Source organism: Carlito syrichta, unplaced genomic scaffold (genome assembly GCF_000164805.1).
Source record: "Carlito syrichta isolate Samal-C Ts95f unplaced genomic scaffold, Tarsius_syrichta-2.0.1 Scaffold244212, whole genome shotgun sequence".
Lineage (NCBI taxonomy): Eukaryota > Metazoa > Chordata > Mammalia > Primates > Tarsiidae > Carlito > Carlito syrichta.
Window position 1 is genome coordinate 60,846 of NW_007188308.1, and position 12,966 is coordinate 73,811.

The 12,966-nt window shown below is 36.4% G+C and overlaps 1 pseudogene; it reads left to right on the forward strand.

The window, feature by feature from the left end:
- The first annotated feature begins 6,609 nt into the window (after positions 1-6,609).
- On the forward strand, positions 6,610-8,828 carry LOC103253655 (annotated as a pseudogene).
- The last annotated feature ends 4,138 nt before the right edge of the window (positions 8,829-12,966 follow it).

Sequence of the window (12,966 nt, forward strand, 5' to 3'; positions counted from 1 at the left end):
GACATAAATCAATAGAAAAATATTCTGTTTTCATAGACTAAAAAAATCAATAATTTTAAAATGTCCATACTACCAAAAGTGATCTACAGATTCAGTGCAATCCCTACCAAAATTCTAGTGTCATTTTTCAAAGAAGTAGATAAGCAATTTTAAAATTTGTGTCAAACCACAAAATACCCAAATAGTCAAAACAATTTTGATAAAGAAGAGCAAGCTGAAACGCATTATACTCCATTATTTTGAACTATATGACAAGACTGTAGTAATTAAAACTATATGGTACTGGCATAAAAACAGACACATAAACCAATAGAACAGAAAAGAATAGAGAACCAAAAGTATACCCAAATATATTTGTCTAACTCATCTTTGACAATGATGTGAATAATATGAAATGGGAAAAGAAAGTATTTTCAATAAATAGTGGTGGGAAAACTGGATATCCATATGCTAAATAATAAAATCGAACCCTTGTCTAATGTCATGTACAATAGTTAACTGGTTTGCTTTTCCAGATACTTTTAAAATAAGAAATGAAAGGCAATTATCAGATAGAATAAAAGCTATTTAAAACTAGAATAAATCATCTTTTTGCAGTACTTAACCTCAGATATATTAGTACTAACATTTTATTTTATGTGTAGGCAAATCAAAGCCTTACACAGTATGCTTATTTTTTAAAAATACAAAATTATATTATTGAGAAATGTTTACATTGAATTGGATAAGATAATTTAATTCAATTATGATTTTAATATAAATGAAAAATGTGAATTTCAAATATTTGTGTAAGCAAAATTAAAGACTTTTAGATTTTCTGAGTTTTTCCGTGATATTAATACACTTTCTGCTGGAAATACATTATTATCAAAGACAATTTTACTGTGAGTCTTTAAAAATTCATTTTTGATGATTGTTTTTTCTTAAGAAATTTATATTAAATTATAATACATGCATAATTTTAAATTCCAGTTATTTCAAAAAGCAGACATCAGCAATCAACTTCTAGTTTTAAAAGGTAAATATCATTATGAAATATTGAGAGTTTATTTGCTTATGAACAGTTAAAACATTAGCTATTTAGATCAGGAGTTGGCCAAAATTTTCTGCAAAGAGGATGATAGTAACTATCTTAAGTTTTATTAACCTCATGATCTCTGTTGCAAGCTACTATTTATTTCTGCCATTGCGGTGTGAAAGTAACCAAACTTGATACATAAACAAATGAGTAGGGGTGTATTCTAATAAAATTCTATTTAATGACACAGCAATTTGAGTTTCATATAAATTTTATGTGTCAGAAACTATTCTTTAAATTTTTTTCAACTACTTAAAATATAAAAAAAATTAGATTGAGGACTGTATAAAAACAAGCGAAAGCCAGATTTAGCCCATTGTTATAGTTTCCTGGCCCTTTATTTAGGTAACTTTTAGTTTCCATAGCAGGACATCCTCTATTGAGTGGAAAACAGCTAATGAGAATTAATATAAGATCATACAATTAACCATAAATAATTATGTCTAATTCTAATTAAGTTATAATCAAAAATAAAGCAGTAGTATGACTAAAGTTCCAGTGCTAGCAACATCTCCTTAATCAAAAAACAAAAGCATAGCAGTCAACTTCTATTTTTCTATGAAATAGTATGGGTAATGGAAATTCCTAGACCTTTTATATTTTTACCACAGCCATTCTACCTCTACCCGAAGACATTTTGAAGATTCTGTCAACATATGGAAAATTAACTAATTCAAGTACCATTTCTTGTCTATGGACACACCACCATGAATGCACCCAATCTTATCTCAAATACCATTTCTTATTCTCAACTTTCATGAAAATGCTAGTAAGTGATGCTATTAATAGATGGATAATATAAAGAACAATAAAATTAAACACTTAGAAATATCTACTAGTAAGTCACTCAATTGGACAAAATTGAACTAGGTATAAACATATCTGCAGCAATATATTAAAAATTTTGGAAACATTATGCAACAGATTTAGAAGGGCCTTTTATGCTGTGTGCTGGTCAAGACGGACTAGATTTTGATGCAATATCAAAGAATCTCACAATCTCATTAACTTAAAGCAACAAAAGCCAATGCTTCTTCATGTTACATGTTTATCACAGTTTGGCTTGGATCTGTGTTCTATATTGTTGTTTCTCTGGGACTCAGGCTAAAAGAGAAGATACCATTCAGGATGTTTTGAGTCATTGCAATAAGGGTAAGGAGACTGTAGAGACATGCACTGCCTCTCGAAGCTTTCACTCAGAAGTAAAACACAGTATATCTTCTCACATTTCACTGGTTAAAGCTAGTCTAGTGGACATGGTTAATTCTGTGGGGCTGGAGACATACAATCTCATTGTATGAATGGAATAAACAAGGAGGACCATAAATAAATAGCAAATATGAATAATGACTACTATAGTTTGCTCTTCTGGTTCACTCCCTTTTTCCCACAGAATATCATTACTATTGCCTTGGAGAGAAACACAAATATCTGGTGACTGTGGAGTACAAAATCCAAGATCTATGAGTAAAGCTCAGCCATTCTTATGTCAGATCTAGATATGACTCTTTATCTGAAGATTTTTGAAATATAAAGAAAAATTATCTGCTTCCTGCATATACACAATATACAATGGTCAAAGAGAGACAAGACACTCCAAATAAATACCTTACTAGGAAGGGGAGAAAACAGAAAACATATACATGCCAGCTGTTAAAGTTTTTTCCTAGTAGTGATCTACATCAGTTCTGCTCATATTTCATTGGTCAAGCCAAGTCACATGGCTATACATAACTTAAGAAATTTGGGAAAATGCAATTCTAACAAGACTGGAAAGAACAGAGTTTGGAATAGTGTAGAGCACTCATGATTACTATAATTGGATACATAAGGATGTCTGAAATCACAATATCAAAGTAAAAAAAAAATACTGTCTCCTTCTATGCCTTGAAATGCAGTCTTCACTTGTCAAACCATGAGTACATCCAATCTTTTGATCAGACCACAGGGAGAGATTACAAATTTGCTTTATTATTTAAGGCCAGACAGAGGTGAGTTTTGAACATTTTTACACCATGTATTAGAAGGAGTATAGACAAAAGACTAAGTGCTGTGATAGTTACAGCAAAGGAAATGTCAAGTAAGTTAAGATGCATCCTAAATTTATTTTTCATGTTTAGCAGAACATCATTTTTTCCTCTTCTTTGCTTAAGATATCTTGTTTCTTGCATGTCAGAGTTTTCAAACTTCATTAGGCATACAACTTCACTATGCATAAAAATTACCTTGTGTTTTTATTATATATGCAGTTACTCAGTGTTACTCTTTATTAGGTCTGTGTGAGGTCTGAGGAATCTACACATGTAATAAGCGTTCCTGATTATTTTGAAGTAGGTGACCTTGGGAAACTTCATTTTTGAATGTATAAAGTGGATAACAAGAGTCAAAATAACCCAGGATTTTCTAAACTATTTTGCAATGAAGTCAATATTAACAATATAATTTCTATATCATATGCCTAAATAAGTAAGATGTAGAACATGGTACAATTCATGGTAAAATATACAATTCAGTCATGAGTAAAATTAATTACTTACTAAAAAAATAGATCAAATATTGAATCTGATATATTAACTGTTAAATCCAATATATCATCTTCCATATCAGATACATCATACATCAAGTAATGTATATCATGTCTGAATTATGTCCTGCATAAATCTGATACATCACCTCTTGAACCAGAAACACAACCTTCTGAGTTAGATGCATAACTTGCTGAATCTAATATACTATACGCTAAATCAAATTTACCACCCACTAACTTATGAGTATTGAAATGACTCTATTCTCAGGTTGCAAAGAACTAGTACATGCCATGCATCATTCTTATTTTAGATTTTACTTGAGTAAGCCTCTAGAGACTTTTATTTTGTTTTGTCATATTAAAAGTTTGATGATTTTTTTTTCTTGATGTATCTAAGGCTGCTAGTTACAAAAAGAAAAAAGAGAACTATCTCTGCAGGAATTATAAAATAAATAATGTGATAAGTTAATATATTAATATATATGCAATATATATTTACCTAAGGGAATCTAAGTGAATACAATATTTACTGAGCTGTATATACTATTGCTTTTCTTGTGTTGTGCAAAAAACATGCCTAAAGTGCAGGAAAATGGTAGAAACTTGTCAGTTACTAGTTTAATGAAATCTATTCTTGTGGTCTGTATCCTATAGGTGGGCTTGTGATTGGTTTAAAACTCAGACTGAGTGAAAGAGTTGCTATTATCTGATCAATATATTTACATTGATAAATACTTTTTTTATGTTTAAGTAAATAAATAAAATATTTTAATTAATAAAAACATAATGCAGTAAGATAGAGAAAAAAGAGGAATAAATTTCTAATGTGGTAAAAATCATAATCTTTTAAATAAATATTATTGTAAATTAAGGCATACTACATACAGTCAGAATATAATCTTTGCAATCGTACCTAATTACCTGTGTAAATCACACCTGATGGGTTGCAATTATTTAAAATACTTAGGCTTAGCGTGAATCTTAATATCATGCTGGGATTATTTTGTTTGATCTTTGGTAATATATAAGAATAAATTGGCATATTTAAATAAAATGATCATAATAATTATTTACCCAAGCATATTATCTGCTATATAATTATTCTGTCACAGTCAATGTTTTATGATTTAAGTATTTTTATTTGAGAAGCATTTTAAAACACAATTTTAAACAAAAAACATAATCAGCTTATAATGTTTCAAGTAAAATTATTTTACTGTCATGCTTTCTTTTTATTTTTGCTATAAATTTTATCTTTTCTAGAGAATAATAAAATAAGACATTTTAATTAAAACCACCAAAAATTTGATGGCTCAGAGATTACCATTGTCATTACTCACATGTTTCCTCTACAAATGTGTACATTTGACTAATATTCTTGAAGTCATTATAACAAACAAATCTGACTATGATTTGAAGCACTAAAATCTCTCATGTTAACTAGCTTAATTGCTTCTCTTAGCAATTTTGTAATTGAAGACAGGAAAATCTGGTATTGTCTTTTCCATTTTATACATGAAGGAAAATAAAGAAATATTTTATGTTGCAATATTGACAATATTTTAAGTAGGCTCTTGATCTGTTTTTTTTTTTTAAGAAAAAACTTTTATATATGACTAAGGTATAAAAAGGCAAAATGAATTATGCCTTTTCTTCCAAGGCAAATTCTCCTCTTTCATTTATAAAATTTTCTGCTTTTTAAAAATATTCTATTTATTTTTATGTCTTTTTTATGAGTGTAATAATAATGACTTTTACCTCATTTTTCCCAAAATAATTTTATAGATCCAACTTAATGTTACCATAGCTCTATCTCACCTTCTAGAAATTTCCTTCTAGCAATGGGGTTCTCTGAAAGCCTCTTACAGTACTTGAGAAATGCAGCACTTGGTCTATATCATGATTAGGAGAAACCAGAGGTGTGAGATATTAGGATCCAAATCACTAGTAAAAATATTCATCCACTCTTGTGAGGTCCCACCTTGCCCCAGGAATGGCAAGAGTAGGTAGTACATAATCTACTAAGATAGGAAATAAAGTACAGAAGAGGCCTGGTATGGAAAGACGTGAATTGATCAAACTGAAGACAAAGCAAAGTTGGATTCATACTGGCAATGGTCTCTCCCTGTTAATTTTTCTCCTGGAAGAAAATAACCTGTTTTGACTGAATCCATTTATTTTCTTGACCCATTATTTAACCTTCAAGGTTAACATGAAAGTTGCACATCAGCTGGGTATTTAAATGTCCTTGAATTCTCAGAAGATAAAATACTACAGTATACCTAAACAAAATGATGGGTCAGTTAGGAAGGGCATTCAAATAAGAGTCAGAAAACTTGGTTCCCTATGCAGGACCCATAAATATATGGACTCAAGAATGTCATGTCTCTTTTTGGGGCCTCATCTATTAAATAGAATTACACATCTATTCATCCCAAACATTGTAGCACATTATAAATATTAATTACACAAGTTTTCATCCCAAACATTGTAGAATGTTATAAATATTATTTTCCATCAGGTAAAGACTTTGAACTTCTTAGATGGGAAGGGAAGAGATATATAAAAATAAGAACTGTGTTTAAAAGTTGCTTGGCAGGGAGGCCGAGTTGAGCCCAGTGAGGAGCAGCGAGGGAATGCCGGACAGTGGGGTCTGTGGGCCTGCAGGGCCTGTGGGGTGGCCGGGCCTGAAAGCCACGACGGCAACCAGGAAGATGGGCTCGCATCTGGAGACTGAGATAGAGCGCTGCCGCTTGGAGTGTCAGTGGGATCGGATCCCTGAACTGGGCAAGCAGCTGTTGGCCAAGCTCATCACCAATGATGACATGGCTGAACTTTTCCTTGGGGAGTCTAAGCTGGAGCAGCACCTGAAGGAGCACCCCCTGAGATAGGGGACCAGTCCCCGTGACCACAGGCCCCAGCTGACTGAGATCCGCAAGCACCTGATGGTTGCCCTGGATCAGGGAACCTTAAGTCAGAATTCCTTCAAGAATCCACTCTGATCATGATCAAGTTGAACTATGTGGAAGGCAATTATAAGGAAACACTGAACATCTATGCCTGGGTAGGCCTGGACGACCTGCTGCTGATGGTCACACCCCCCTACAGGCTGCACATGCTGGTGGAGGCCTATGCCGTCAAAGGACTGTGTCTGGAGAAGCTGCTGATCTCGTTTTTCACTAGTAACCTCCACGTGGACCGGGAGCAGGACTTCATCACCTGCTAGAGAAGGCAGGGCACATTGTGCTCCTGTACCTGCAGGAGATAGAAAGGGTGATACTCACTAATATTCAGAACAGAATCCCCAAGCTTGGCCCAGCTCCCCACAATCAAGAACTAGGCTTCTTCCTGGAAACAGGACTTCAGAGAGCCCATGTCCTCGATGTCAAAAACGGGAACTTCAGGGGCATCGGGAAGTTCCAGGAGCTTCTCAGAATGGTGGAGATGCGGACAACACAGAACCTGCGGATGACCATCACCAGGCAGCTGGCAGAGATCCTGCTGTGGGGCATATGTGAGCAGAGCTACTGGAACCCCCTAAAGGACCCACCGTGCCAGTCCCCACTGAAGACCCTCTCTGGAAAGGCACAAACACAAAAACCTACACGCTCCAGCGGAAGGCATGCGTCTACTTGGGAGAGAACATCTTCTGTTCTCAGGAGAACACCAAAGAGGCCCTGCTGCTGATGATGATTAACGAGTCCATGGCCAACCAGGATGCTGTGCTGAGCCGGATCCCTGAGCACAGGAGCAACCACCTCATCAGCCTGCAGAGCACATCTGTGGTCTATGACCTGCTGACCATCGCTCTTGGGAGAAGAGGCCAGTACGAGATGCTGTCAGAGTGCTTGGAGAGGGCCATGAAGTTTGCCTTTGAGGAGTTTCACTTGTGGTATCAGTTTGCCTTGCTCCTGTTGGTTGCTGGGATGTCTGCCTGGGCTGTGAAAGTGCTGAAGGAATGCATCTTCCTGAAGCCTGATGATGCCATGACCCCGCTGCTGAACACCAAGTTGTGCATGGGCTCCCTGTACTGGTTGGAAGAGGCTGAGAAGTTTGCCCAAACTGTCACTGATGTGGAGGAGAAAACATCAGAGTTCAAGGCCAAAGGTTACTTAGCCCTGGAGCTCACATACTGCCTGCAGGTCACAGATGCTTCCCTGCGAAGAATGCAAGAGGTCCTTCAGAGGAAGGCACTGCATGCATTTCAGAGGGCCCATAGTCTGTCACCTTCGGACCAACAAGCAGCTTTCTACCTGGCTTTGCAGCTCGCCATCTCCAGACAGATCCCAGAGGCTCTAGGGTATGTCCTTCAAGCTCTGCAGCTCCAGGGCGATGATGCCAACTCCCTGCACCTCCTTGCCCTCCTGCTGTCAGCCCAGAAGCATTACCACGACACCCTCAATATCATCGACATGACCCTCAGTGAGTATCCAGAATACTTTATACTCCTGTTTTCCAATGTGAAACTGGAGTCACTGTGCTGCAGCCCTGATGAGGCGCCCGTCACCTGTAAACACATGCTGCAGATCTGGAAGTCCTGCTACAACCTCGCCAATCCCAGTGACTCTGGCCGTGGGAACAGCCTCCTGGACAGAACCATCGCTGACAGACGACAGCTGAACACGGTCACTCTGCCAGACTTCAGTGACCCTGAGACAGGCTCTGTCCAGCCATGTCAGTGGCAGCCTCCTGAGTGGAGCAGGTACTGTAGGAAGTGACCTTGTCTCTGCAGAGCAGCCCCCCAAGCAGGGCCCACTGCACCCCTGGATGACACTGGCACAGACCTGGCTCCACACAGCTGAGGTCTACATCAACATTGGGAAGCCTGCAGAGGCCACCGCCTGCACCCAGGAAGCTGCCAACCTCTTCCCGATGTCCCACAACATCCTCTATATGCGTGGTCAGGTCGCCGATCTCCGAGGGAACATCCACGAGGTGCGGCGGTGGTACGAGGAGGCCTTGTCCATCAGCCCCACCCACGTGAAGCGCATGCAATGCCTGGCCCTGATCCTGCAACAGCTGGGCTGCTACAGCTTGGCAGAGAAGATCCTCCTGGATGCGGTGCAGGTGAACTCCATGGCCCGTGAGATCTGGAACCGGCTGGGCGAGGTCCTCCAGGCCCAGGGCAATGACACTTCTGCCACTGAGTGCTTCCTGACAGCCCTGGAGCTGGAAGCCAGCAGCCCCGCGTTGCCCTTCACTATCATCTACCATGTGCTCTGAACAGGCCCCACTGCTGCATAGTCGGGTGCCCAGAGACGGATCTGCCCACCGAGCCAGGGGCAGGTGCACCCACCACAAGCCCTGACTTGCCACCCCCACTACACATGGTCTTTTCTGAACCCACTGACGGTATTCTAAATGGATTATGTGTTATCTTTTGTTTTTGACATCTGAATTTTAAGTAAAACGATTATGGAATTAATCAGCCAATGCAGAAGAATATATTCAGAATTAAAATTAAGTGGTAGCACAGATTATTTTTATCAGCACTGAAAAGAAAACCTCTGTCCTCACCCTCAGCCATCACCCCCCACCCGCTGTGACCCAGAAACCAAATGTGAATGTTGTTTCCCACCTCAGTGCTGGTCCATGCCAGGACACAGCGGGCAGTTTCTTGGTTTTATTGTCAATAATTGTACAATGTGCTGAATCCTGTCCTCACTTAGAACAAAGCCTTAGTCCAAGAATATTTATATTTTATCAATATATGCCTGTTACAGGAGAAGAAAATGTGAGTTATTTACATATAACTTTTTAAGGTGAATTCAGAGTTTATTTATCGACAGAAATATGTACAAAGAAGCTTCAAATGGTGTATTTACTGACATTCTTTATACATGACAGACATTTGGCTACATGGAAAATGATGTTAATAATGAAATGATTTTAAATGGAAAAAATAGTTGCTTGGTAGAAAAGTGTAAAACAGCATCAAAAAACTTCAGTTGAAAACCAAATTTTAATAAATTCTATTCTAGTTTTTAACGATTCTAAAATTACTATCCTTCATTTGGAATGAGAGGGAATATTGATTGAGGAACTGATAAACTACCTGTGTGACTAGTGCTCAGAGAGAAAAGAAGTGTGTGATAAAAGACAAGGTTGAATAGATAAATTAAACAAGATCTTGAAAGTCATGTAAATAATATTGCTCTTTAACCAAAGACACAGCTGAAAGTCATTGAAAATGTTTGTTCAGAAAAATAAAGTGATCAGACTTGCGTTTTATGGCACTCATTCTGTTTTGCATTGTGGAAAGTAGATTTGTGGTAAACAAGAACAGATAAAGTAAAATTAGAAAACTATTACAGTAGTTCAGGAAGAGATGGAGAATTTGTCTTGGATTTTATCAGCGAAAATAATAAGTGTGTCAAGTAGTTTCTTTCAATCAAGGGAGTCAGAATGATGACATATAAGAGGACTACAAAGAGAGATATCAAATGTCAATGTTCTTGGATTAGTGTAGGTAACTGGTTCATATGTATTCATTATGTCATAAATAAAGTAAAAGAGAATGATATGTAGAACAATGGTGACATATTTTCATTAAGCAAATATTGTGACTAATTTTATACTAAGCAACTGATAACCCGTATGAAATAAGAAAGCACATACATACAAGTCTTTACCAAGTGAAAAATGGAAAAATAATTGATAGAAATATATCATAATATAATAGCAATTCAAAAAAACATAAATAAATTATACTATTAATAAAACAAAAAGACTTGCAGTTTAGGAAATAAAATTCATATTGGTGTTGTTTATAAGTACACAGAACAATTGGACATAGAGAAGAGGGGATACCAAGCAATATAAACCAAAGAAAGCTAGGGATAATGAGGGATTTAATATCTTAAAAACATAGAATTTACAAATAAAAATAAACACAAGGGAGAAAGAAGGATGCTATATTATGGAAAGATAATCCATTGAACAATAAGATATATCTATTGTAAATATATACTCGACAATGCAAACTCTAAATATGTTAATTAAAAAGTATCAGAACTTCAGGGAACACTGATAAAAAATTTTAATTGGAGATTTTAACACACTTTTCTAGAGTACCTAAAAATAAAGCTGCCTAATATATACTCTAAGGGTGTGCACATATAAATTTACAAACAACAGAATATTATTTTCATTCACACACAGAACATTTAAAATAATAGACCACATGTTTTGTCATATAGAAAGCCTCTGTAAATCCAAAAGACCAGTAAAATAAAATAGCACTGGAAATCAACAGTAATAAAAGAACAGTTTAAAATGACAAATTAGAAAATTAAATGACATATTCATAAAAACTCATAGTTTGTAAAGATAATTATGAGAAATAATAATAAAAATTTTTTTGAGTTAGAGTCTCGGTTGCCCAGGCGGGAGTGCAGTGGCACACTCCCAGCCACCACAACCTCAACTTGCTGAGCTCTGGCAATCCTTCCACCTTAGCCTTCCAGTTAGCTGGAACTACAGGCGTGTGCCACCAAGCCTGCTGATAAAATCTTTGAGTGATAAAGAAGACACTAATTATAAGAATTTGTAGGTCACAGACAAGAAAACATTTTAAAAATTGTACTGTTTGTAGTTTAGAAATAACAAGAATCATTTTGAAACTGCTTAAATTTCAACTCAATATTTTGGAAAAATTGCAACCAACTAAAACCAAAGAAATTAATAGCATAAAAATGATAATAGGCAGAAATAGTAGTACTACTAATAAAACATAGATACAACCTTTTATTTTAAAAGACCAATGAAATTGAGAGATCTCTTTTATAACTTTTAAATAAATCAGAAAAAAAGACAAAAGTAAAATCATAATAAAAAGAAAAATAGCCAGACTCAGTGGCTCAGCCTGTAATCCTGCGCCTTTGGGAGGCTGAGGTGAGTGGATTGCCTGAGCCCGCAGGTTCGAGACCCTCCTGGGCAGCGAGACCACATCTCTACAATAAAATCAAAAAATCAGCCGGGCGTGGTAGCGCATGCCTGTAATTCCGGCTGCTTGGAAGACTGAGGCGGAAGGATCACCGGAGCCCAGCAGGTCGAGGCTGCGGTGACCGGGAGCGGTCACTGCACTCCAGTCTGGGTGACAGAGTGAGACTCCAACTCAAAAAAAAAGAAAAATAGATAAAGATCCAACAGAAGTCTAATAAATAACCAAAGAACACACGTAAAAACTATAGCTCATCAATTTAAAAACTTAGATAAAATGAATATTTATTAAATTATATAAAATTGAAACATTGAAAATGAACTCAAGTACACTTATAAGTATCCAAAAATAGAAAAAATAGTCAAAACTTTTGTTCTCCAAATCCCAGGCACAAATGATTTTATAGGTGGGTTCTATCCAAACTTCCAGTGACAATTAATCTATATTTTTATGTGTTCTTGAAAATATTTTTTCAAAAATACTGTAATTTCCCAGTTCCTTTGATGATACTATAGTTCCCCAATTCTTTTGATGATTTATTTAGGAATAAACAGATGTGGGCAATTGAAAATTAAAAATATATTGACCATGTAACTTTGAATGTAAATACAAAAACTACAAAATATAGCTACCAAATTCTACAACATATTAAAAAATATGTTATAATTAATTCTCAGAAATGCGAGGATATCTCTACAGCAAATCATTAACCAACTGAGTATGGCAGAATAACAAAATATACTGAGCCTGAATTTCCAACAAAGTTCAGCCTCTATTCGATTACTAAAAAGACTATTATTGGAGAAAAAAATAAAGCCTCTATTTTGCTAATCCACTACATTTTTGTTGTTTATTACAGAACTAAACCTGTATTTCAACAAACAGCCCCACTGTCTTTCAAATCCTTTTCCACCTGTCTTCTTTGCCAGTTGGCTGAAAAGTGATTCAGCACCCAAATCATTTGTGTTTGTTTCCTAGGCTCACACTTACTACCAACTATGTTGATTAGAATAATTAATCAGACTTTAAGATGAAATTAGCGTGCAGAAAGTGTATTGAGGAATTCTTCAATTGTAGTAAACTGAGAAATCTAGGTTTGGATAGTGGGAGAAATCCAACACAATGCCCTCTTAACTGAGTCCTTAACTGAAAGTCAAGTAATATACTCCTCAGATAGAAGTTCTAGAGCTAGGATGGACCTTCAGGGTGGCTGCAATTGCAACAAAGGCCTGGGCTGTTGTATTCTTGCATTGAACAGTCATAGCCTGCAGGCTGCTTCCTTACAGACAGCATAACTTTGAGTGAGGTCATTTTCAATGGACAATTGTAATTCTCTATGAGGAATGCAACTGTGTCTTGTCAGTAGACAATTCACAAGCAGCTGGGTCATGGATGCAACAACCCTGAAGAGGGGATCTG